This window comes from Pinus tabuliformis, chromosome 6 (genome assembly GCF_031772625.1).
Source record: "Pinus tabuliformis cultivar Carrire ecotype Pingquan chromosome 6, CPIR1, whole genome shotgun sequence".
NCBI lineage: Eukaryota > Viridiplantae > Streptophyta > Pinopsida > Pinales > Pinaceae > Pinus > Pinus tabuliformis.
In genome coordinates this window covers 1,589,147,708-1,589,174,861 of record NC_142292.1, presented here as the reverse complement: position 1 = coordinate 1,589,174,861, position 27,154 = coordinate 1,589,147,708, and the positions used below count along the sequence as shown (strand labels likewise).

The 27,154-nt window shown below is 35.5% G+C and overlaps 1 pseudogene; it reads left to right on the top strand.

Moving 5' to 3' along the window:
• The window catches only part of LOC149264896 (pinene synthase, chloroplastic-like), a 28,203-nt pseudogene extending 1,944 nt beyond the window's left edge, over positions 1-26,259 (top strand).
• The last annotated feature ends 895 nt before the right edge of the window (positions 26,260-27,154 follow it).

The window sequence follows — 27,154 nt, the reverse complement described above, 5'->3', positions numbered from 1 at the left end:
AAAAATAGACTGCGTAATTTCTGCCTGCAATTGTCTTGCCCTCACTGTCCACTGCAACTCTGAAGGTTCCTTCCATGGCTTCCCGTTGCTGTAAGGGCGATGTGTTGGAAAAAACATGGCCCTTTGGCCATAAAACTGTCGCTTCATTTGCTCCGAGTGGAGGAACAGAGACAAATACTACAGCTGCCACTAATAACATCAGCGCGATCACAAGCTTCATCATTGAAATTAAAATGAGAGATTTAAGAAGACTATGGGTGTGGATGAAAAGGGCTTCAGGTTAATGGAATTTATAGATAGGTTAATGGAATTTATAGATGGAATAATTCCATAAATTTTGTATCCATTGTGGGCATTGAAAAATTTCACGGGACGGAGGTACAGAGGGGCGGATGATAGCTGGATCCAGTAGAATGGAATGTAAAATGTGTGAGCATCCCACAGTTTCTGAGCGAGACAATCTTCGAGAGTGAAGGACACGCTTGTTTATTTTTTAAGTAAATTTTGGTTTGCAGTAGTCATTTATTCCAGAATGGATGCTAGTGGTGGAGTCTAGTGTCACGGTCGTAACGTAAACGTCTTTCATCACCCCCTGATTTATCACATCTATATTCAGTGTGTCTGATGTTTCTTGCGAAGCAAGTTTCAAGATGGTGCCACGTCATTTACACTGATTTTGTTGAGTAAATGAAATTTTAAATAACAGGTAATGTGCAAGGACATTGCTATATGAATTATTTGAAGGAATTATTATTTGATACAGGGGGAGCATTTGGATAGCAATGATTAGGTATTGTTGCTAGCGTATTTGTCTTGACAATTTTATTGTTTTGAGTAATCTAGAAGGTGCAGGTTGTGGAAATCTAAAAACCAATTTGGTAAATTTTTTTTTAAATTATTATATGTGACAGAAAATGCAAAATTTTTTGTTGATTTGAACCTATTTTCATAAATATGTGTTATTGCTATTTACATACATTAGAATTAGATATTGATAGCGTTTCCAGCGTGTGAGAGGTCATTTAGTTGCTCATCGCTAGAGACAGTCTACAAGGTTCTACAGTTGAAAAGCTACCAAAGAAACAAGTTTCCCGCCTCGGTGGTAATGGGTTTGTTGGAGCTCGAGCACCCTGTGGAGTCGAAAAAGAATCTCAAAGCGAGATAAGCTAAAATTTAACAAAATGTCTATATTTTTAGATATTTTTGATTCTAATGATGATGATTTTCTCATGTTGGCATTTGGAATTAGCATGGGTAGTATGTTCGAGTCAGAAGAAATTTCAGAAAAATGTGGCCCTGTTGATGACCATAAGAATCAAGACGCACAATCTCAAGATTCACGAGCTGATCTTCAAGAAGGGTGTGAAGAGGAAAAAAATGTTGAAGATCAATTAGACGAGCGACATGAAGATAAAAACGAGGAAGACAAAGCTGGAGAAAATTTAAATTTAAATTCTGATGATCTCATTAATATTTATGTGTGTGCAGAGGTTACATCAATGAATGATGAAGACATCATAGCTGACTTTCAGATGGTTGACACCAGAAATAGTAACAGAGAAAATTCTCCTATCCAGCCTATCATAATCTTGAGAAGGGCGAGAATAAGAATTCAAGCTTTCCATCAAGAAATGAGGTGAAGACATATCACTACCTCATGGCGAGGAAAACAAATATGAAGCATCGACTCAAGATGAACAAGTATGGGCTCTATTGTAAGAAGACAAAAATGAAAACCTCTGTTACCAAGATTGTTTCATTTTTTAATTGAGTCTAGCTGAGACTAGATCACCATTAAGCTAGAGTGTTGGAATTAATGGAAAAAACTAAACTTAGATTATTGGAATGATGATGATAGGATTGAGACTCTAATTTTAGATTTCAGATCCTAGGGAGTAGTTGAAACCACCTTCATTGTGTGAAAGCTTATACGTACTAAGTTGTTCTCCTTAATGAAATATTGTGTAAAGTGTGTAGTGCTTGAGTACTCTCGAGGGATCTCCCCCGAAGAACCATTTAGCTAATAAACTTTGTTTTTATCAAAATATGTTTAAACCATATGAAAGGCATCCTCGATCTTTCTGTAGCCAACTGAATCGTGAATTTCTAAAGCATGACAGTGTGCCGCTGTGCTGCAAAAGGTTTACTTTCAATTCTGCATGAGGCATGCACTTCCTCTTCAAATACAAAGATGGCATATCCCTTTATGATAATGAGGTAAAGGACCAAATATTCAAAGTTCTTATCCAGCCTGATGGTAAAGAGCGTGTTCTATTTCCGATGGTGAAGTACAACAATCCTTTATTACATGTTAAAAAAATGATGGAACATATTATAAATATACTAAAGAGCGTGTTAATTCCCATGGCACATTGGGGTTAGTAATATGTAAAGAGCTTCTTATTTCTGATGGCAAAGTACAAACAAACATTTATCACGACAAAGTTTCATCATGTGTTTAAAAAATAAATAATGGCAGATAAGGGGTTTATATTTGATAGTCTAAATATAGTAAAGTGCTTGCTATTTCTGATGACAAAGTACGACAAACCTTTATCACGTGTTAGGGGTTTATATCTGATACTATATATTTACAGTAAAGTAAAAAGTGTGTTAATTTTTATAGTAAAGTATAGAGTAATTTTTATTACATGTTTATAAAATTAGCATAATTATATTTCCCAATGTGATTGATATATGTCCATAAGTGTATATGAACTATATATACAACCATATTTATCAATGTGATTGATATACACATAAATCCAAAGGAATAATAAATCCAAGGGATTAATAGTAAAACCCCAAGGGATTATGAATCCTAGGGAATAATATTAAACCCGAGGGACTAATATTATAAACCCAAGGTATAAAAGTCTTAAGATAAATATTAAAAATACTAAAATAAACATGGTTGAGCATGATTGATTTTCATATTGAGACAATCATTTTCACAATGTGATGTTGGACAATGGTTGACCATGGTTGAACATGGTTGATTATGGTTGACCATTGTTGAATAATATTAAACCCTAGGAATATGAACCTTTAGATCAATAAACCCAAGGGATTGATATTGTAAACCCAAGGAAATAATAAACCTAAGGGATAAACATTATAAACCCAAGGTATATAAATTGTAACATGACTATTATAAACCCTAAAATAAACATGGTTAACCATGGTTGGTTTCCATATTAGATTAATCTATTGTGATATTGACATAATCATAAATAGTTGGACCAATATTTAACCCTTAATATTGGGGTTTTATAAAACCAAGGGATTATTAATATTATAAATACAAGAGATCAATAAACCCAAGGCATTATTAATATTACAAACCCAAGACATTAATATTATAAAAACAAATGATTAATAAACCCAAGGAATCAATATACCCAAAGAATCAACAAACTAATATTAAAAACCCAAACAATTAGTAAATCTTAGGAATTAATGTTTTAAACCAACTTAATAATAAACTCAAGGGATTGATATTATGAACCTAAAGGATTAATACTAAAACCCCATGATTGACCATGGTTGAGAATGGTTGACCATGATTGATATTATAAACCTAAGGGAATAATAAGCCCAAGGGGTTGATATTATAAACCCAACAAACATTTATCATGTGTTTATAAAATAATTTATCACTTGCATGGTGTAATTATTGAAATCTATTATCATAGTTTTCTTTATTATTAATCCCTAGTTTAATGGGGCATTAAATTAATTATGGAAATTCTAGTATGATTTTAATAAAATTCGGCAGAATTTTTTGTAAATCTGGGTTACTGCTATCAAGCTTCAAAATTTGAGTTTTTAATGGTGTTGAATCCATATCCACCATGAAAAATATGATTCAAACACTCCTCCTATAAAAATTTTTGAAAATAAAAATGTCAAATTCCGACAAATTTTGGCCCTCTGAACAAATTTACAACAACATACTTGAAACAACTTGACCTTATAATTGTGACGATATGTGATTCCCACTCTAAATATTACAAATGTTATGTCCAGAGAATGTGTGATGGATGCATTTTTTTACAAAATTCAAATCGATAAGTATCATTGAGATGTTGAAATTAACATGGATTCAGTTGTCACTCTCTTATAAAGACTGTGTGTTGTGTCTACCAAACTTAAATTAATGATTGTGATATTAATGAAGTAGATCCATATGATTCAAGCATTTAAGAGTTGGCCCCTAATCATTTACACTCTCATCCTTCATCCTTTGCTGCATAACTACATAATGAATGAAGGGAGGTGGAAACAATTATAAAACCATTTATTGAAATTACAAATTCTACACCTAATTAGTCTTGGTAATATACAAATATCATTTCATATCCAATCATTAAATATAATACAAATGGATTACTAAGCATGAAATTTCCCACATTATTCCCCATTGTTGATATTTATTAGTTATATCCACATATTTGTAACATTGAAATGTATGAATATTGTTTGCATCTACTAAGATAAGCCATCCTCACTTTCGATATTTCTTATTGAACAAGATTATGCATAATTATAGCCAAGAAACGCATTTGTTCTTTGTACATAGAAATATTCATGACAATGCACCCATAATAATTCAAGACTCGCATCAACAACTCGATATTTACCCCACAATAACTTGGCTAAGAAGCTAATGCAATGCATTTTGGTTATTCCCTTGGAGGTACAAAGGCCTCTTGGAAAAACTTTCCCACTAAACCAAATGACATGATTACCCAGTTTGGTTTTCCAAATTTTCTTTTTAGTTTAAGTGCATTTAACACAAGGTGGATTGAATTCCATAATCTCATGCCTAGAAATGCACATTCACATCCACAGAATGAAAATCACAAATGAATTCAAGATAACACCCAATATTCCAAAAATTTTCTTCAACGTTAACTTATTGTTCAAGGGAATCATCATCTTTATTAGAATTTTCATGTGAAAAAGGGGTTCAATCAACATACCATGGATGATATCTAAAATTCTCTAATTTCTAGTTGTTGTTTCACTTGAGAGGCCTCTATATATTGGAATTTTACAAAATGGTTTGTACAAAAGAAACTTAGTCCAACAAAAAGTATAAAATGCTTATGAACCCTCATTGGGAATAGGATAAAACCATGGCCATACTCAAACAATGGCATGGAAATCTTTATGTTTCCGTTGCTCTTTCTTATATTTGGCATAAAATTTTCAGGAACTTGATGCTTCCATCATAAACAAATGTTCCATCAAATTAGGTCAAGTTTTATATATTTGAAAAAAAAATATGTCGAAATGAAGATTATTAAGTATCCATTAATCATTTCTTGAATAGTTTTCTTCCAACATTCATGGAAACATTTGTAACTACAAAATATATGAGGTAACTTAAACAACATGTGGAAAGTTTCTTGGGCTCCAATATCATAGTCCACAAGTGTTTGTACAATGAACATTTTGTATGCACACAAAGAAATATCTTCAATGTTAGTTTCATTTGAAATTCTTGTTATCCTATATATATAACTTTCCAACATTTTTTCTACTTTTGAAGCATATTTTGCAATATTCCAAGACTTGGTGTTGAGAACAATTAATGATAATTAATATCAAATAGCCACATTGTGAGAAGAATGATATTGTGAATATTTATCCTATCATCATTATGTGTAGGCTCAATTTTCTCTCACCCTTTCTCTTATATGAATAATATTGATTCATCATGAATCTGGCATGGAGCATTATGGTGACATGCAAGATTAGGCCTAGTTTTGTGCAAATAAAAATCTACGCTACACTTTGTATTCCTTTGAACATTATTCATCAAATTATCATAACTTTTCTACTACCTTAATCCTTTTCAGCCTTCCATTTCTTCTCACATCTTAGGTTTTTCAGCTCAATCCATTTTCCATGATAAAAAGGACATATCAGGAAAATGGGCAGTTGTGTCAAAGGGTACTACTAGGATTAAAGGGTAGAGAATCAATCCTATGGATTGAAACTAAAAGGGAAACACATGTAACATCTGCCATAATCCAATTCACTAAATTTAAGGTGAATCCAATGTGAATTAAAAGCAATGTTAGATACAACTAGCACACCTTATCATATGCCTTAGATAATTCAAGATTCACAACAATTCCACTTGGCTTCTCTGATTTTAGGTTGTATAGGTCCCCTTGTGTCACATTGAATGAATTATTTATTTATCTACATTCAATGATTCCAGATAATTTTTGAAATATTATATTAGATAACAAATTCTTAATTATCATAGCTAGGATCTATGCAATTATTTTATAAACATAATTGGACTGGTTGTTGGACTCATATTGGATTAATGAAACTCCCGAGTGATTCCAAGAAGATAAAATGTGAAGCATGTGTCCTCTTGGTAAATATCATTTCACTTGTATTTTCCCTTCTCTGAAATAGTGTAATGAAGCTGTTGGTTTCTCCCTAATTCATGGGTTTATCTAGGCTGCTAAATAGAGAACAATACTTGTGTTATATTCTAGATTTACTTGTGTTATTCAATAGCATACAATACCTATAATAATTGCATATTTAGTTGTGTTATTGGATTAACCTACAGTACCTGTGTGAGCCCATATTTTCTCATGCCGTTTGGTGCTAATGATACCCATTTGATATTTTGCATGAAACCTTAATTAGCACACCATTGTTTCTACCGTTTCACCTCCTTCCTCTTCCATATTTCTATTGGAACATTGTTGTTGAGGATAATGTTTGTCTACAACCCTACGCAACTATTTCCCTCCTTCCTATCCTCCTCTCCACCATCTCCACAACTTCAGTATTAAGTTGTCTCATTATTGTGTGTTGGCCACCAGAAGAAGACATTTCTTATTGATATTTCCCCAATATATCCCTCACATTTGGATCCATGTGTTGGCTTGAGTCTACCTTAATGAAGGCCGATTGAACCAAGCCCCTTTATAACCTTTTTAACTATGTGACAATTGGATTTCAACAGAAACCTCACTCATAGTCTTCTATTCACTCCTCTATCTAAGATGTCCTAGGCACTGGTCTACAATCAACCCAGAGGCTATCTCTAGGAGGATTTATAGGTCCCATAAATCACTCGTGCTGCAGGTGCAAGAAAAATCCACAACAGCTAGTATGAAAACCACAGTCATAACCCGCCAAAACCATGCCTCCAGTAGCAAGGGAACCATATACCATCATTCAAAGCCATGCTTGTCAAAAATAGCTAGGAAATCACACATGCAATATGTTACCTACAAGTATTCCTATTCAATCTGCTTGATCCTTCTCTTCTTGGCTTGATCCTTGCTTTCCTTGACCTTCCTTTTCCTTTCCTTGCTCCAAAGCTAGACGAGAGTGAAAGCATGATCCAAAATATTACCAACTGATCCTCAGAAGACTTTTTATCAATGAGGCCTCTATTTTCTTCATTTTTAATCATTTTCATTCAATTTCCTCCTCACATGCAACATGTGACCTTTCACCATCCTTTTCTCTTAATTTCCTTTATTTTCATAAATAAATGTGCAAAAATTTCCATTTTACCTTTCCAAATCCTTTTCCATTTCCTTTGCCAATTTCCTTTAGCCATAATAATCGAAATGCACACCCACAATAGAATGTCTTACACAATATTTAGCTTCGAATACGTGTCCCTTAACTGTGGTCTTATTTTACCTTTATTAACTTCTATTACAATAACTTTTAACCAGGGGTTGTTATGCCTGCTGTTACTACTTTTTGGTTGGTATTATGGTTTAGATGTTGGTTGGATATATATGTTACTTGTTTCTTATATGGAGGCATGGATTACCTTGATATGGATTATATTTCAGCCATGTAGAGATATATTACTCCAGTGCTTATGCTTCAGTTCTTGCTTCCTATTCATATGGAGTTGACCCTTTGCCATTGATGTCAAATGGTGGGTGGATTAGGTTGGATAGGGAGCAACTTTAGTTTTAGATAGTGTATCGAGATGAACCTCACATGTTGTTGAGGTTGAAATCAATTCCAAAGGGGAGTTTGTTGGCATTGTAGTGTTAACATTGATTTCAACATGGTCATGATGTTGCTAGTTGAGTTGACATTGGGTTGATTGTATTGGCATTGATGTCAACAATATGATGTCACTAATGTTGGTTTTTGTTTTCATGTGTTTTCATTGATGTTGATCATATGGTGGAATTGATGGAGCTTGATGGTAGCATGATGGTATTGCAGGAGTTGGCATGTGTATTTATAGACATGTCATGTTGGTTTTTTCATGCTATAAGATAGTTGTATGGTGCTGCTACAGGTAGAGGATGTTGCTACATTTTGATCATACAAAACTACATATGATAGATATCATTCATGGCACACTAGTTGAGTTGTCAACTAGGTCTTCATGTCTATGCTTATGAGGATGACTTGTAGTAGTGATGTGATGGCTTAATGATGTTGCTACAGAGGTTTTCAAGTCATTTTAGAGGTGTTGTAACTGATGGAGATGATTGATGGAGAGTGGAAGACCTTTTGTCACACTTTCCAACCTTGCTTATTGGCCTTCTAGGTCAACATGGAAGTGACACTTGGGAGGCATGTTTTATCCACTTGCATATGTGTTAGAGGCCATGTCATAGGTATAGAGGCTAGTACAGATATTACAAAAGAGGATCTAACTAATGGAATAGGTTCTGAGCTAAAGGACTGATGTTTTCCATGATCCTTAGCCACATTTGCATAGAGCCAAGCCTATGGAAGTGGATGGAAGGTTGCAGTTGCTGAAAGAGAAGCATATGGGAGTGGTTACAGGTCTCAGTTGAATGTAGTTAGTGTCATGCATACAAATGAGGGATTTGACTATATTTGATTTGCATTCCTTGCGTTGTTCAAAAGGAATTTAGCTTGGAAATTCCTAGAGGATTCCAAAATTGTTTGAACAAGTCAAAAATGGTTTAAAAATGTTCTCTCATGATGTGAATGCATTTAGTGCACTATCAATGACCTTAGTGATTTGAAATCATCCAATTTGTGCACCTTTCATCCTAGCCCCAAGCTCAATTCCTCTCTAAAGGTTTTATATACTTGATATTGGAGCTATGTGATGATTGATGGTGAGTAGATGATGTATGTATGTGAGTGAAAAGGCATCATAGACATATATTATGCTTTGTGACTTGAGTAGAGTATATATTCTTAAGTCTATGAGTGTGAATGACTAAATAATTTCAATATTTGAAGCAGATTGCAGAATATATAGGATTTGATGCTAATGTAGTAGAGATTGGTTGGAGACTTATGAATGCTATTGGAGTATATGTTGTTGATCTTCTCACACTTGTTTTTGAAGGAGATACTATTACATTTGGTGCATAGCCTTAGTGTTGTATGTTACTAATTGTAGTATGCAGAAATTACTTTCTAATGTGAGGTTTTGATATTTGTTGGTATCAAATTTATTGTGGCCACAATTTTACTATTAGAGAGAACACGTTTTTGTGCATTTGTTTTTATTTTTATTTGAAGATGAGATATTGATGTAAGAGCATGTATGCAGAGCTTACTTCTTGTTGAGCATAATGTCTTGGATCTAGTTTGAAAATATATGAAAGTAGGTCTACATAGTGGTAGAGGAGAAATGACTTCATGAGAGAGGAGTAGTGATAGTGAAGCTTCAACAAAAGGAATAGTTTCTCATCCAATGATAGTTGGATAGTCCAATCAGAGTTCAGCAAGGATCATTGATCGTGGTGCCTTCAAGGGATGGTAGTCTATAGATCTGTAGAGAACAGAGTCTTCCAAGATGATCAGTAGTATCGAGTCTCCTAGATGATGGGTGTTGGAATATTGTATATGAGGTCGAGTCTCCATGCTAATGGGAGTCAGCAAGCTATGTAAAAGACCAATTGCTTGACTAATATAGATTCAGAGCAAAACAACAATTGCAACGGTGTTTTTTCTCACAGAAGGGTTTCCACTAGAAATCTTGTGTCTTATGTGTGATGATGTGATTGTGTGCATTTCTTATGGTTTATATTGTTACTTATGGTTTTCAGTTATGCTTATATGATGCACATGTTTAATGATTTGCTGCTAAGATATGTTTGATTCAGTAATTGATGTTTAAATTTGTAAAAGTCATATATATATATATATATATATATATATATATATATATATATATATATATATATATATATATATATATATATATATATATATATATATATATATATTACACTATTGATTCACCCCTACCCCCATATCAGTAGTGCTGAAAATTTTCGAACAAATTGAATCAAAACTAACTATGACACCTAGCTGGTGGTAAGAGTAATGCTCTCAACACCCCCTCCTAATCTCAATTATTACAATTATTTGCCCTTAGAATACCCAAGTTCTCTCTTTGAGATTCAGATATATTTTTTTCCAATGGTTTTGTAAAAATATATGCAAGTTGATCTCATGATCCACAAAAATCAAGAAATATATCCCCATCATTGACAAGATTGCAAATGAAATGAAAGTGTGTGTCAATATGCTTACTCTTTTTGAGAAAGACATGATTTTTGGATAATGAAATGGTCGAGTTGTTATTACAGAAAATAGGAGTTGGATCCCTTTGAACATTTGAAAGATCCTTTAATAACCTTCTCAGCCATACTGCATGAAAAGTTGTTCAAGTTGCAACTACATACTCTACCTATGTAGAAGATATTGAAATAATGGTTTATTTTCCAAAGGCCCATGAGATCAGATTTGTCTCCAAATGAAAATGATACACTGAGTTGTTTTTCCTATAATATAAGTTTCCTGCATACTCACTATCTGTGTATCCTGAAAAAGAGAAATCTTTATAATGTGTGTATAACAAGACATAATCTAGTGTCCCTAAAAGATATCTTAAGGTTCATTTTGCAACCTTCCAATGGGAATTATTGGGTGATTCCATATATTTGGAAGCATATCTAGTTGCAAACGTGATGTCAAGTCTAGTTGGAGTGAGATATAAGAGACTACCAACTATAATTTTATATAATGTACAATCAGTTGACGGTCCTTCATCTTGTTTTCTTAGTTTAGTGACTAGAGAAGTTGGAGTGTCACTCATTTGCAGTTGATCATTATGAACTTCTGGAGGATGTCAGTGGCATACTTTTGTTGACAAACAAAAATATGAGTAGCAGATTGTTGAATTTCAATTCCTAAGAAATACTTCATGAGCCCTAGATAACTCATATCAAACATTATTTCCATGGCATATTTGAATTATTCTAACAGCATATTACCTATATAAATAATATCATCAACATAAAGGAAAACAATGAAAATTTTACCTTGATGATTTTTTGTATAAAGAGTTGCCTCATGGTTTCTTCTATAAATTCCACTTTTTATGAGGTAGGAGTCAATTCGACTGTACCAAGACCGGGAATCTTGTTTCAAGCCATATGAAGTTTTCCTCAACTTATACACCTTATGCTCCTATATTGGAACTTAAATGCTATGGAGATGATCCACTTAAACCTCTTCCTACAATATGGCAATTAAGAAACCATATTTTACATCAAGTTGAAAAACTTGCCATTTATGTTGAGTTGTAGTGGCCATAATAGTTCTGAATCTGTCTAACCTTACTACTAGAGCAAAGGTTTCACCATAGTCGACACAAAACTATTGTGAGAATCCTTCGGCAACTAGCCTTGCATTATGTCTCTCGATTTCACCTTTTTCATTTAGTTTGGTATTGTAGACCCATTTGACACCAATGTTGGTTTTTTCTTTTGGGAGATCAACTAGCTCCTAAGTCTCGTTCTTCTTTATGGTTGTGATTTCCTGATTCATTGTATGAACCCAATGTTTCTCTTTTACTACCTCTTCAAAATGGATTGGTTGATAGGAAATAAAGGAAATCATATTATACTAATTAAAGTCATGCTCTTGCTCATATATTTCCCTAATGCTTCTAGTTTTCTGAGGATTCATAGATGGAAATCGAAAGTGAGATAGATTGAGCTTCTTACCATCCAAAGATTCATGAGGTACTACATATTTGACATTGGTTGTTGGATATTTTTTGAGAACACATATTGTAGTAGCAACATATTTAACCCAATAGTCATTAAACGATTTATTTAGATGAAGCATGCATCTTTCCATATTCATTATCAATTGGTTTTTTCTTTCTACTACTCCATCCTTTTGTGGAGTGTATCTTGTTGTGTTCTAGATGATGATGCCTTGTTGTTGAAAAAAATATTTGAAACAATTAAAACTATATTCTCCTCATATTTATGACCTGATTACCTTTAAATGCTTTCCACTTTGCTTTTCTACTTTTTCTTTGAACTCTTTGAATATTGAGAAAGTATCAGACTTATTTTTGAGAAAATAGACCCATATTTTTCTTCTATAATCATCAATAAAGATGAGAAAATAAATAATATCACCAATGGACTTTGTTTGCAGTGGTCTACATATATGTGTCTGGACTATCTCTAAGGGCTCTTTTATTCTAGTGGAATATGTGGGAAAGCTATATCTTTTATGCTTTGCTAGCATACAAATTTCACAGTTACAATTTTTTCATTCACAATAGGGAGACCAATGACCATATAATTCGTTTGAAGAATAATAAGACTCTTGAAGGGAATATGCCTATACTAAGAATTCCATAACTATGACGTATTTACCCTTAACAGATTATGTGAAAATGACTGTGACATATTTTGACTTCTAAGAGTCAAGGTTAACATCCTATTCTTGGGTTTTTCTACCTTTGTTATTAGTATTCTATAGGGAGGTTTGTCATAGATATAACATGTGGTCCCTTGTAATATTGCATCATAACCATGTTCTATCAATTGAACTATAGTAATGAGATTATGCTACATATGTGGAACATAATAAACATCACGTATATGTCTCTACTAGCTTTTTTAGTGAGAAAACGAACTATACTTTTCCCTTTAGCTTTTATATGTGAAGGGTCTCCAAGGGTAATTTTAGATGTTATGGAAGCATCAATGCAAGAAAGAAGATTTGTGTTACCTATCATATGGTTGTTACAGCCATTGTCCAATAACCAAAGGTCCTTGTTGTGGCTATCTTCATAAATATGGAAGGAAAGAAACATGGTTTCAGAGGATTATCCTTCATTACTGGAGATATAGACACTGCACCTTTATTGATTTGATTTTTTATTTCTGTATTCATGTTCGTAATGCCCAAATTTCTTGCACTAATAAAATTGAACATTAGAATTTCTCCATATTTTGCTTCTTTGTGATTGGTTTTCTAAAGATATCGATTGCTTTGATGTAGGATGATGTTCCATAGATATGCCTCTACCTTGCTTGTTTCTGCATCTATATCCTCTGACTCTGCCTCTGCCAAGAGAGACTTGTTCTTTGAAATCGTATTCCATGGAATCTTCTCACAGGTTGAGTCTTATTTTGTGTGACATAAGTGATCCAGTAAATTGTTCTAATGAGAGAGTTATACGATCTTTGGATTTTGGAATGGTTGTTACAACCATGTCATATTTATTTGACAAGCCTCATAGGAATTTTTCAACTATCTTCTTATTTGTAAAGGTTTCACTAATAAGTTTGATTTGATTGACAATGCTCATGACTCTAGTCATGAACTGATGAACATTATTCCTATCATTCATCTTTACATTTCAAACTGAGCCCATAATGTTTGAAATTTAACATTCTTCACTATAATATTACCATGATATACAACTTTTAGAATACCCCAAGCTTCTTTTGTTGTTGATGTGTCAGTTATCTTGTCAAAGATAGAGTAAGCAACCTAATTTTGTATCCAACATTTGGCTTGGTTCTCTTTCTTTATGAGTTATGCAACGACATTCCTCTGATTATTGGTCATGGCTTCCAATGCTTCTTGGGCTAGATATATGTAGGCATTGTAACATGTATCCCAAAAATATTCGGCTTATTGGAAGGTATTCATCCGTAAGGATCAAAACCCATAATTTTTGCCAAGAAAAATCAATGTTTTTGGAAACATGTTAGAGGAAGCCAAGTTTGAAATTTGGATGCACGCCCTTTTTTTTTACCAAACTCCTTCTAAAGCACCCTTACAAATTATTTTTAAAATCATTTGATTTTTTTAACAAAAAAAAAACTCTTTGAAATAAAGCAACCCCTTTCCAAATTCCTTAAATAAAAAAAATTTGAATGAAAAAGTTGTTTGTTTTAATGCATCATAACAAACCATCCTTTTCTTTCAAGGATCAACCTTTTTCTTTTAAAATAAGTCCTCAAAGAATTCCTTTTAATAACAATATAGAAAAATGGATTCAACAAAAACTCTGCAATGGAAATTCATGGTGAGTTTGAGTTTCCAATAAAAAGAGATTAGTTCTTTGTACCTTTCTTGTAAATGAATGTAATGCACTATGTACTATTACAAGGACACAATGGAGAAGAAAGAATTTAAGTGATGTTAATTAACATGGATTGTTGTTTTTTTTTGTGGTTGGCTTCTGACTTTATGTTGTAGACCTCAAAAACCACTCTTTTTTTACAAAATGTGTTGCATGCTCCAGTGCTTTGTAGTATTTCAGTGTTCTCTTGCCATCACACTTTTTGATATAGAGGAGTGAAATTAATCATATAAAATCCTAGTTTTGAAAGTTTTCATTTTCATCGCATCTTATCTCTTTGCAAGTCTATGATGGTCTCCTCTGTAATTAAAAAAAATAGTTGGCTGGTCTCTCTCTGTTGTGGTGCCACTTCACTCTTGTCCTCAAGCTCCTCTTGACCTTTTCTATTTCTCTGTGATCACAGATGAATTTCAAATGTTTTTCTCCTTGGAGTCTTATCCAATCTTGCTCTCTGATACCATGATAGAGATTGTAGAGGTGGAAATACACAGAGAATGGATTCAAAATTACCAATGAGAAAACAAATCTTCTCATCATTCAATAATAATTAAATAAACTATAGAGGAGACAAGGAAACAAACAACAATTAATAACTAGAGAAATTCGCAACTAAAACTCAACTAAACTCAACTAAATGAACTGAATCAAAACTAACTATGACACCTAGAAAACAATGAGATTAATTCTCTCAACGAGATTGTGGCATTAATAGAAGAGAGGAACAAATCATCCTCTCAGTACATCCTAATCTAGGACTTGAATATTTTGTCTTTGTCTCTTCTTTCCATACTATTATATTCTCCATGCATAAAAATGGATGATGCCTTCTATGAATTATTTTGTTGATTCCTTGATACATGAATATACTAAGGCAAAATACATGGGGGCCCTGAATTCTATAAAACACCATGTTCTTGCAGTTTAGGAAATAGGCAAAAATACTAAGTGGAAAAACAAGGGTGAGAACAAACTAGAGAAGAATAAGAAAGAAAAGACTTCCTAACTTGTTTTCATGTCTTTAGAGTTTTGTGTTTTTTTGTGTTTTTCTTTTGTTAAATTTTGTATTTGTTATACTAATATATTATAAAATGGAAGGAAACCAATATGTAATGAATTTTAAAATATGTGTATTTAAATAACTAATAAACATTAATAGGCATCAATCTATAATAAACATCAAAACACTTACCTCCACTTTACCATGGATATTCGTAATATGTAAATAGATTTTGTTATGATACTATGGGCTAATATCATGGCTTATCAATACCAAATGCCCAAAAAACCATTAGTCACTTCATATGACACTTGTTCATATGATATTTGTTTTCTAATTAATAGGAAGAAAAAAGGAACAACTACTTTGGAGATAAATTTCAACCTTTTATTTGTGTAATTACTTTGAATATTCTAGCATATTACTCTAAAGTATGTAACTAGGTTCGATGTTAATAATGTCTATTGTAATCGATCATTTATTTATTTGATGTAAAGAGAAAAATAAATTTTATTATTGTTATTTTGTAGCATGGGTTTCAATCTCAAGATCATTCTATTTATAGGTAAAGCACCCATTGAGTGTTTATATGGTTTGTAATAGATTGAAGAAGTCAATAAAGATTTTCATGAGATGAAAGACCCCATTGGGAATCTTGTATTATGTCAAGAAAAATTATTTGAGTCTTAAAATGTGTCAATTTCCCTCCAAGAGAAGCCAACCTAAGCAAAGGGAAAATCTGCCTACAAGACAAGGCAAGTCGGTCCCATGATAACAATTCGATCTCCTTGGAAGGTATATATAAGTGTCCTATTGACCTCATTTAAAAAAAACATATCACACAAGAAAAAGGAAGATCAATCAAGGAAGAGATGAAGTTAAAATCTAATAAGTAAGGATTCTCTTCAGGAAAATGGAGCTCACAAGGAGAAACCGAGCCAATGAAGGATTGTTTTAGTGCTACAACATCTCACAGGTACACAGATTAGGGTATCATATTTGTTGTGGAAAACCGAATTGGAGAGTCCTTAAAAGAAGCCAAAGTGTGAAGCAAAATATCAAGAAAAAAAGCTGAGTACCTTAGAAGAGAAGATCTATCCCAACAAAGAAGACAATGTATCTATTATTCCCTAAAACAATCATATGTATGAAGTTGCAGAAAGTGCATGGGGTCCAAAAAGTATAGACCTGAAGTAGTAAGTCGAATCTCTGAAGTGAAGTAAAAAAATTATGGTATGAAGCCAGTTTGACTTGGGTTCACTTAGGGAAGAGAAGACTCATAAAAGGAGAAATTTGACTTGGTATTGGAGGGATCTTTGACAATGATCTTAGGTCATGGAAATCATCATTTTAAGATTTTGTAAGAAGACAATAATTATTGTGGGTTTTCCTCTCAAGAGGAGAGGTTTTGGCCCTCGCCAACAGCCTACATTTTATGTCATATTGTCTCATTGATATTCATATTTTGGTAGTTGTTTGATGATAAGAACACAATAATAATCAATAGAAAGAAGAAATTAAATACAAGTACTTCAAGTTAAGTAAAATAACATCATAAGCAGTTATCAAAGTAAGAGAAACCACCCTAATCTATTTGCCCTTGATTTATGAACATATTCATGGGAGGTTAAATCCTTACCATCCACCTAATCATTATTGATAATTAAATTAAAATTATAGAAGCCATATTCCAAAATAGACAAGCCAATCGATGAAATAAAAATGAATGAAGAAAAAGCTTAATTAAGAAAAATATCATTGTTGTATGGGGGTGGAGAGTTCATTTCCATGTATAAAACCTCGATTGGGGGAATTTTCTAGAAAAACTAGGTTGTGATTACTCTTTGGGAAAGTGAATTGGTCAAATTGTATTTGGATTTGTGAGATGGGTTGGACTTCATTGAATTTTGATACTCTTAGTTGTAGACTTGGAAGAGTTTGAAGGTCTATTGAACAAGTAATGTCCAGATTATATGTGTAATATATCCTAATGTTTCCCATGTGGTTAAATATTCTCCGAGTACTTTTATTAAGAATCTTTGGTAGTGTAAGGGAACACCTTCTCCAAATCAAGCATTTGCTAGAAAGGAAGGGATTTGGCTGAATAACGGAGGACCTTCAGTGGGTGTTATTTCCTTTGATTTCAACTACTAACTAAATCCATGAGTTAGAAGGGATTCAATTGTTGTGCCAACTTCGTATACCTCCATATCCACCACCTTGAGGCATGATTGAATAACCTCCAATAAATAAAGGATAATTGTTGAATGAATAATATCAACAAACTATCGAATCTAAAACTCATACCAATGTAAAGAGAGAAAAAACCCATTGTTAGACTTACAGTTCATAAAGGTTTCATACCAAGCACTCCAAAAGATAAAAACTACATTCTCCTCATTCAAGCCATGACAACAAATAGAGATCGACAATATGAGTATGTGGAAAGCCAACAATTGCACTAAGACTTAGTGCATGGTTCTTAATTTTCATCAAAATGAAGGTGTTGGTGCCATAATAGAGGATACCCATGTGCACATATTTTAAATGTTAAGGAAATAAGTTACATTTGGAAAATCATAGAATTCATTTATTATAGAGGAAGAGATAGGTAGTAACTACTTCCTAAGGCACTAAAATTTAATGGTTGTCTATCAGGGTTTTGATAAAATTACGTAGGTGCATTGATGAAGTGTGGCTCCTAGTGTAGTTGATGTAATTTCATTAAATAATTTCATGAACATGTTGTATTTTGGTATTGAACACTGCTTCATGAGATATCCTTATTGAAATAAGTCATTATTTTTGACACATAATCATTGATATCCGATAAATGTTTGTCGAAATTTCATCAGATATGCAAAAAATAGTTTCATCCAATTTACGATAGATATCATGTTCACCATAAAAATAGAAGTCCTTATCATCCTCAAGCAGATGGGAAAATGGAAGATTTCAATAATATTATAGAGAATGCATTGACCAAGGTGTGCAACCTAAACATAGATCACTAGGACTTGAGGATTCTAGTGGTATTGTGGGCATACAGAATTACATGTAAGAAATTAATAGGACATACACATTTCAGGTTTGTATATGGACAAGGAGTAATACCTATGCAATAAATTGTACCGAGTTTGAGAGTTATAGTTGTCACAGATATGGTATACCCCGACATGATGAAGGAAATAATGTCATAGATACTAGCTTTGGAAGAAGACAGATTCATAGTAGGATTCCATCAACAGGCGCATAAAGCAGGGGAGAAAGCCTGACATGATAGGTATATCAACAAGAAGATATTTCAGGAAGGGGATCTTGTATTATTATATGACTGTAAGTTCATGAATTTACCGTGGAAATCAAAACACATTGGTTGGGTCCATATATAGTCAAGAACATTTCAAATGGTGGTGTTTTTCAGCTCACGAAGTTGAATGGTAAAATGATTCCAGGACGAGAAAGCGGTAGTAGATTAAAGATATACATGGACGACTATGTCCCTGTAGGTTCACACTGAAAAATGAAGGGAAGGAAGTCTTAGTACCACCTATAGTTGAAAGTGGGAAAGGGACTATAAACTACTATGTAGGAAGGGACTTCGTCGAAGGAAGATTACTGCGAAATACTCAGGAGTATGACAAAGTCTGAAGGAGTTGCGATGAAGAAGAGGTGACTATGCCAAAGGGAAAATCTGATGAAGCTAGCCAAAAACTATGACCATTGGAAGGAAAAAGGGAACTGTTAAAAGGAAGTTACCATTGAGGGGCATAAGAGAAAGGAATTTATGAAGCACAACTAGACATATCTAACCCTCATCTGCATTAAATGATCCAAATGTAAGCCAATCATGAGCATGGGAATTCAATATTATTATAAAAACCACATTGCACGCCACATTTTACAGTTTGTTACCTAGAGATATGAGAAATTGTGCCTAAGTGTAGAAGATATATTGCATGTCTGAGAGGAGCTGCGAAGAGTTGGTTAGGATATTTACAAAGAAAAGGTTAGCTAGTGTTAGTGTCGGTATCTTCATCCCTCCATCAGAGATCAAATCCTCTTGTTTCATTTCATATTAGGTGTCCTGCCTAGTCAATTGCATACCATTAGGTGCATGGATCATCTGACGAGAGTGGCTTTCCTATAGTTTCCCTCATTTCATTTACCTGCTGGTTCATCATTGTTCATTAAAAATTATATACAATCTTCTTTTTATCTTAAATATTACAAAGGTTGTCTTTAGGGTTTCATTGTCATTTAGGTCTAGGGTTTCATTAGGGTTTTGTCAAAAAATGTTTCAAAGTGTCCAATAATTACCAGCAGGCCATGAGGAGGTTCCATCATCAATAAAATTCATCATCAAGTGTTCGAAAATGTAATCATCCTCAAAACTTTGTTTTGAAGAAAAAGCAGAGTATTTAGCTTTTATTGTACAAAAATCATGAAAATTTTGTTTTCCTCATTGTAAATTCCTTCATCTGCACCCTGGTTTGTTTCCTTCAGAAGCTCCAACACCTGCAAAACAAGCAAAGCTCAGGTCATTTAGTTTATTACAAAACTCAAATGAAGTGAAAAAAGTGCAAAAAACAGATTTTGAAGACAAAGTCATTTGCAAAACATTAAGAAAGTGGGTTTTGGAAAAATAAATTTAAAAGCTCCATGTATAAATCATTCCTCCAAGTGTTTGAAGTTCATTTGTACTCCAAGAGCAAAGAGAAGCAAGAAAAAAATGATTGTGGTGAGTGAGTGACAAGTTTGGGTGAGTTTGGGTGAAAATCGACTGGCGCGACACACTGGTCAAGAGGCGTGGCGCATACAGCCAGCGCGGTGCACTGGGCCTCAACACCCAGTTCATTTTTACAAGGGTGCAACACATAGGTGGGGCGCGGTGCACTGGGCGTGCTGCGCAACGAACACAGCCAAAGAGCCCGAAAAACTTCCAAACTCACTCCAATCGCCCCAAATTGCATCGATCGGTCTTGATACATGTAGGTAGAGTCTTCAAAGCTGTTTTCTATCCAAGTTTGATGATGGTTTGATGGTGTGTGTTTCATGGTGCTTGTTTAAAACAATCAAACCCTACCTTTTAGATTACATCAAAGAAACTTGCTGATAGGGTTTCAATTCACTATTTTGTCACCAAGTTTACTCCCTCATCTCATTTCTCCCTTGATTTCATTATTCACTAAGTTCCCCTACCCCCTTAAATTCATTAAACCCCTATCCCAAGTTCCCTTTCCAAAAATCTTAATTGTAAAATCCCAAACCCTAATCCTATACATAAACTCCCAAAACATCCCATATTTCCCTAACTAAATCTATCCCAACAATCCCTAATCCCCCACTATTTTTCCCTTCCCTTACAGTCCCTCATTTCACCATTTCCCTTGGTGGCAGAGGTCAAACAATCATCAAAGGCAGTCCAACACAGTTTGACACATCAACACCTATTTCTCCAAGGTAATTTGTCTACCAGCAGCTATGGCATCTGATCCTTCATATGATTATGAAGAGGAGACCCAAAGTGACTCACCCACGGAGGGACATGCACCTAGGAGGCCTCATAGAGGTGGCAGACATATCAAAGAAGAACTAACCACTCTTTCCGAGTTACAGGCCTACCCTCTTTCCATCTTTTGTTTCCAGCATCAGTCATGTTATGAGTTTTGTGAGAAGGTTGCTAGCATTCAGTTTCACCATGAGTTGGCCCACTTATTTGTACTACATTTACATGGTGATCAAGCCACTCTAGCTGGTGTCACTTTCACATTAACACCAGAATCTGTTTCATTAGCAACCGGCATACCTAACATTGGAGAGCTATGGAACAAGAGGCAGAAAATTGACCGACAGCATTATGAGCCATACATCAAACCTGGCTTTTTGAGGCAGCTCAAGAGGGTGTTTCCTTTTCGATACCTCAAAGATGAAAATGCTCCTTTAATGAAACTGATCATGAAGTATTTCAGCTGTGAGGGCCGGTTCTCCCGTTTGTATGCTTATCACATCAGGCTGCTAATGCATTTCACCCGAGTATGGATGATGAACATCCCTTACTTCATGTGCCAAAACACAGAGAGGATGACCACCCTAGTGAAACACAAGACTCCTCAATAGCAGTTCAACAATATTTACCATTTTTCTCTCATAAAAATTGTGGTCATCCATTAGCTTGGCTTATAGGGTATCACTTGGGATGATTTCATCTCTCGTGAGTTTTTCACGGTTCCTCAGGGACCTTCAAAGACTTTGCATGAGACTAGTGGACCTCCTCATTAGCATGAGGGTCACGAGATAGGTTGCTAGTATGCTGATTTTTATTACTTATCAGAAGGGCACCAGGCAGTTGTTTGCAGTAGCAAAGCGAGTATTATCTCCACCTGGGGTGGAAGGGGTCTTGCTTCCGTCATCAGCACCATAGGTTTAGGACAAAGGCAAGAGGTCAATGTAGGATGAGGGGCCTTCAGGTGAGCGAGAAACCGATTTCATTCTCATTGAGGGTGATGACACAGATATGGGCCCGCAAAGTGCAAATCCTAAGGAAATCATCCAGGAGCAGCAGGCGGACATCAAGGCCTTATCACTCAACTAGGAGAGGGAAAAGAGGGTCATAAAATACTTGGAGCAGAGGAAAAAGTAGCTTGAAGATCAGCAAGCAATCATGGAGTTACAAAACATTCAGGAGAATCGCCAAGCTGCCCAAAGGAGGAGGGTGGAGTTCACTTCATTGGAGCAAGAGATCAATGTTGATCGAGAGTCTTGGCTTGAAAGAGCCAACATTCACTTAGAGAGACTACTGAACAAGGCTGAGAAGGAGAAGGCATTGTTGAGACACATGGCTTTTCATTACATGGCAAGGAATAAAGTTCGCAAGGCGCGAATAATGAATTTAAAGGCAAAATTAAGGAAGGCATCAAAAAGGCAAAAGAGGCAAAAGGAGCATGATTGACTTCAGATTTTGGCCAAGGCTTCCTTGGCCCAACATAGCTCTTGATAGAGAAGGCCCAGCCCAAATTTCAAGAAATTTGGGGCATTTTTTGCATTTTGGAAATTTTTTGCACAAAAAACAGAGTTTTCCTCCCTATGCACCACGCCACATGGCGCTCGCTTTTTCTAGGGGGCTCCAAATCCAAAAAACTCAGAATTTATAGATTTTTCATGAAAAGTTATGCTTGCTTACCTATGGCCAAGAAATTTGCGTAGGTTTTGAGCCCTCAAAAAGGTAAAAACACTCAAAAAATGACCTCACTGCCCCTATTTGGACACACATGAAGCAGTCTTGGGAGATTTGATTTTTGACAAGGCAAATGAAGGCCAAATTGAAAGATTCCACTTTAGCTGGAAAGTAGACAGGCATACCTTTCCAAAAAGAACACTTGGAGCTCATTTGGACATCGGGAAGGCCTTTAAAAGTGGGTCCAAACAGGCGCAGTGCATAGAGAATCAGGTGCGGCGCATAGAGGAAAAATTGCCTGTTTAACCAAGTTTTGCTCTATATTTCGCTCTGTTTTGCCTAGTTTGACTTTTTTACTTTCCTAATGGAAAATTGATGATGTAATTTGATGAATATTGATGAATCATGATGTAAATATGTTAGATTTTCACTTATAGGGGTAGATTCATCAGTTTAGAGGTTGTTTGAAACTGAATGAATTAGTTCCCTTGTTTCTAGAGGCATGCTGTTATGTTGCCTAGTTTCTAGTTCTCAGTTTAGAATCAGTTGGATCAGCCGACCTCTAGAGATTAGGATGAGCTATGATTTGTCTATATTATTTATTTTTTCAGTCATTGGCATGGTTGGACTCTTGAGAAAGGAAAGGACTTCATTCTACATTCATATCAATATTTTGGCTAAGGAATTGAGACCAGGATTTGTAGTACTCTTTGGGATCCCTGTGGCTTTTGTTTTGGTACAGTGCTCTCTCATGTATTTGTGAATTTTTTCATGTGTTATGTATATCATTTTCTCTCTTATGTCTTCTCTGCTAAATCAAACAAGAGTGTAAGTAGAATACATTGAAATTGCAGTGCTCTACTTGAAGTTTGCTTTAGTTGTTGATGTTTTCCACTGTTTGGAGAGGATACATGGTTTCTCTTTCCATCTTCAACTCCCCCTTTGTCTGATCCATTCATCTCACTTGACTTAGAGTGCCAAATTTAGTTGCCTACCTTGCCCCATTGAGCTCCCTGTAGGACTGTGCCTCATTCCCCACACCCAAAATCTGCCTTCTCATCTGAGCCAGCAAAATCATCAATTCATTCCAAAAACCTCTTGCACACATATACCTAGCCTAAGATCAGTTACTAAATCAGTCATCTCAATCCTTAAGCGATCAAAATTTGCTGATATCGACCAGGAGAGAGCCCTCTCCTGACCTGGTAGGGCTAGCTACCAGGTTGAGCATGGTTTGATGTGGACCTAGAACCTTACCTTTTCAGCCTGAGGTAAATCCAGGCTCTAATAGCTGGTATCATGGAGTCACAAGCAGGAAAGACTATAGGGGTGAATGTACCCATGTCCCCAATGCACTTATGGTTGTAAATAAAGGTGCATGTACAACCGCAAGCATAACCACAAGCATAGGCACAACCATAATCACAACCGTAGAAGATGAAGAATAAGTGACCAACTAAGGTCTCTGCAGGACAATTGAGAACATCATGGTGAAAGAAGATGTAGAAGGAAGTGAAGATGAAGAACACAGAGGATAAAGGAAAAAATCCCATGGAGAAAGGAAAGAAATCGGTGTAGCAAGAGGGACCTTAGCAGGTCCACGAAAATGAGGAAGAAGTCAAGTTTCAGCAGAAGGAAACAAAGGTTGTGGAGATTCCCTCTATGCTCCCAATGTACATGCCACGAAGAAAGCTAGGTGAAAAGTTGGTTAGGGAGCCAAAGGAGGGGAAATTTTCTACCTATATTCCACTACTGCGAGAAGAGGTGCCTTTTGAAGGAGAAGTATTGGGGATATTCCCGAGCTCAAAATGGAAGACTGGGATTTCAATGAAGCAAATACCCAGAGTTTTAGCCTAGTAGGTATCTGAAGAAATTATACTACCCGGAGAGCAGAGTTACAATATTGGAACCATAACAATGGGTTATGGGAGAGCAGAGAGTGGGGATTTTGAACATGCTAAATGTGCCACACTTCGGCCAAAGTCCATTCAGTACAATATATGTACAATAGCTCCTTGCACTGGTACATGATGGTTGCATTTGGGTAGGGACGAGAATCCTAATTTATGATATGCTCATCAGGAGAATAATAGAGCTGCCATATCAAGAAAAGGACCCCGCAAATGAATTTGTGGCTGAAAACAAAGACAAGGAGATGGCCCAGATGATGAAGGAAAATTTCATATTAGTGAAGAAATCCCGCAGATATGAGATAAACTTTATCGAGGATCAGGTTTTGTGCTTCATCACACATATCTTAGTGGGGAAGATCATGAGGAAGTGCAGGGCTAATGAGATGCCTACAACATTAGTGTCATTGGTTGAGCATTGTGGGAAAGGAGTCCAGTTCAGCTGGGATTCTTATCTATGTAAAGATTTTTTTGACACATTGCCTAGAAGCACAAGAAGAAGGCATGACCTTGCACTCTGCCTAGCCTCTAATTCTTATTGTGCTTATTGCATGGAAGGGACCAGAAGCTTCTCAATTTCTAACTTTTGAGGTAGATGTATGCGAAGAAATGAGGTATGCTTTGATATGATTTATGGAGGAGCTGACCAACGCAAAATAGAATCACTTCTTCTTCATGCTGATGTCGATGGATCTGCATATGGTGGCGAATCAGTATCCTAAACTGTGACCGAGCTTGTAAACAAAACTGTCATATTGCAGAGTTCAAAGTAAACTTTCATGGGGTGTATGTGAAAGAGATGGAGGATCCAATGAAGAAATGTCATCAATTTCCATACCTGGTAACAAAAGATGATATCCTCGTGGTAGTGCAGGATTGTGCTAGATGAATGAACAACTCCACCAAGTGGAGTGGTTGGAACAGAGAAGGGTACCTTGTAGGGTGTGGGTAAAAGTAGGAAGGATGTTGTTGTAGAGACAAAAGAAACAAGGAAATGGTAGGAACATGAAGAACACCTCAGTGATGCCGGGGTATCCAAAGATTCACCCTTTGTGGTGAAAATGAGGCCAAGAAAGAAGAAGAAAGCAGATAAGGGTAAGGGAGCACTGTCACTTGTCCTCACTAATGGGGACATCGATGGGATAGCGGAAAATATCCAGGATATTAAGAGAAAAACCTGGGACAATATTGATGATCATTGTAAAGTAATGTTGCTTAGATGCAGCAGGGCATCGGAAAGATGAAGGCGTTGCCACAAGAAGTGAGGCAACTAGAGCAGGTAACCCAACCATTGAAGCTAGAACAAAAACTGGAAACAAATTGCAGAGTTAGGATGTTACATGTGCCATCTGGGGCACTGAAGTTTGAAGTAGCAACAGACAAAGAATGAGCCAAAGCATGGTGCAATGTCCAAATGAATGTCGTTGCACTACCCCTCTATGTATTTCATGAATTTCACCAAGGTATCACTGTAGAATTGTAGGAACGAGAGAAACATATGTCATTGTTAAAATCAAAGGTGGAGTTGAGAAAAGCATCGATGAAGAAGGAACTAGAGCAATTGGCCAAGGATAGAGAGGAAGTAAGGAAGAAACAAGAGCAGTTGAAGAGGGCCATTGTTGAGACTTGCAACATAGTTCGGGATGTGCGGGTCTATGAGGATGAATCACCAACAGAAAAGGTCGCAAATCTCACCCTCGTGATCAAGGAAGTAAAGGGTACTATGGCTAAGCTGAAATCTGAAAATGAAGTGTAGATATCATAACTGTAAATAATGTTGCAACCAGTTACGCCACCAGAGGTTCAGGAGTAGAGACAAAGGGACCTCAGTGCAGCATTGAAAGGCATATCTAATACAATGTTAGAGTGTGGAAAACTGCTGAATGATACGATGGAGATTCGGACCTCACTACAGGAGGATCCAAACATCTTAAAAATTGAGGAGGAACTGCAAGCCAAGAATAAGCGGTTTGATGAGATCCTGGTAGCTATGAACACCTTACTAGTCTTGCAGAGGCTTGCCAACATTAGGAAGGGAAGAACATCCATGTTCAAATAGATGATCTTCGGAGGAAAGCACAGATCTTCTAAGAGAGGACTCAGCTGTGGTAAGAGGAAGCCCTACAACTCATAGGTAGTGGACAAGAGGCTGAAGGAATTGAAGACAGCAGAAGTGGAAATACTACAAAATGTTGTTGGCCCTACTACATAAGCTTTGCTCAAGGAGGCACGCCAAGAACAAAAATTGATGGCAAAAATGGTCCAGTATTACAATGCATTGTACAACGTGATCACACCAAAGATCAAGGGCATCTAAGTTCAATGAATCAGGATGAGTCATGGGTGAGTGTTGGGGGCCTGTTAGGCATGGCCTAACTTGGTCCAAGTTTTGGGTAAAATACCCTATAGGAGAAGGAGCAGATCGTGTAGAGTTCACGAGGATATATTCATCGTGCGTCTTTTAGGGCTTTGGGTATGGGACAAAGCCCTTATTTTGTAATGGGTATCGGGTATTATTCCTTGTTTTGTGGATCCATCGTATGTGGACCATGATTTTCGTAAAGATGAAATGTATCTAAGGATGTGTAATACCTTAGTGAAGAATATGTAGAACATAATAAAAAATCATAAGCGATTGAGCTTTGTTTTGT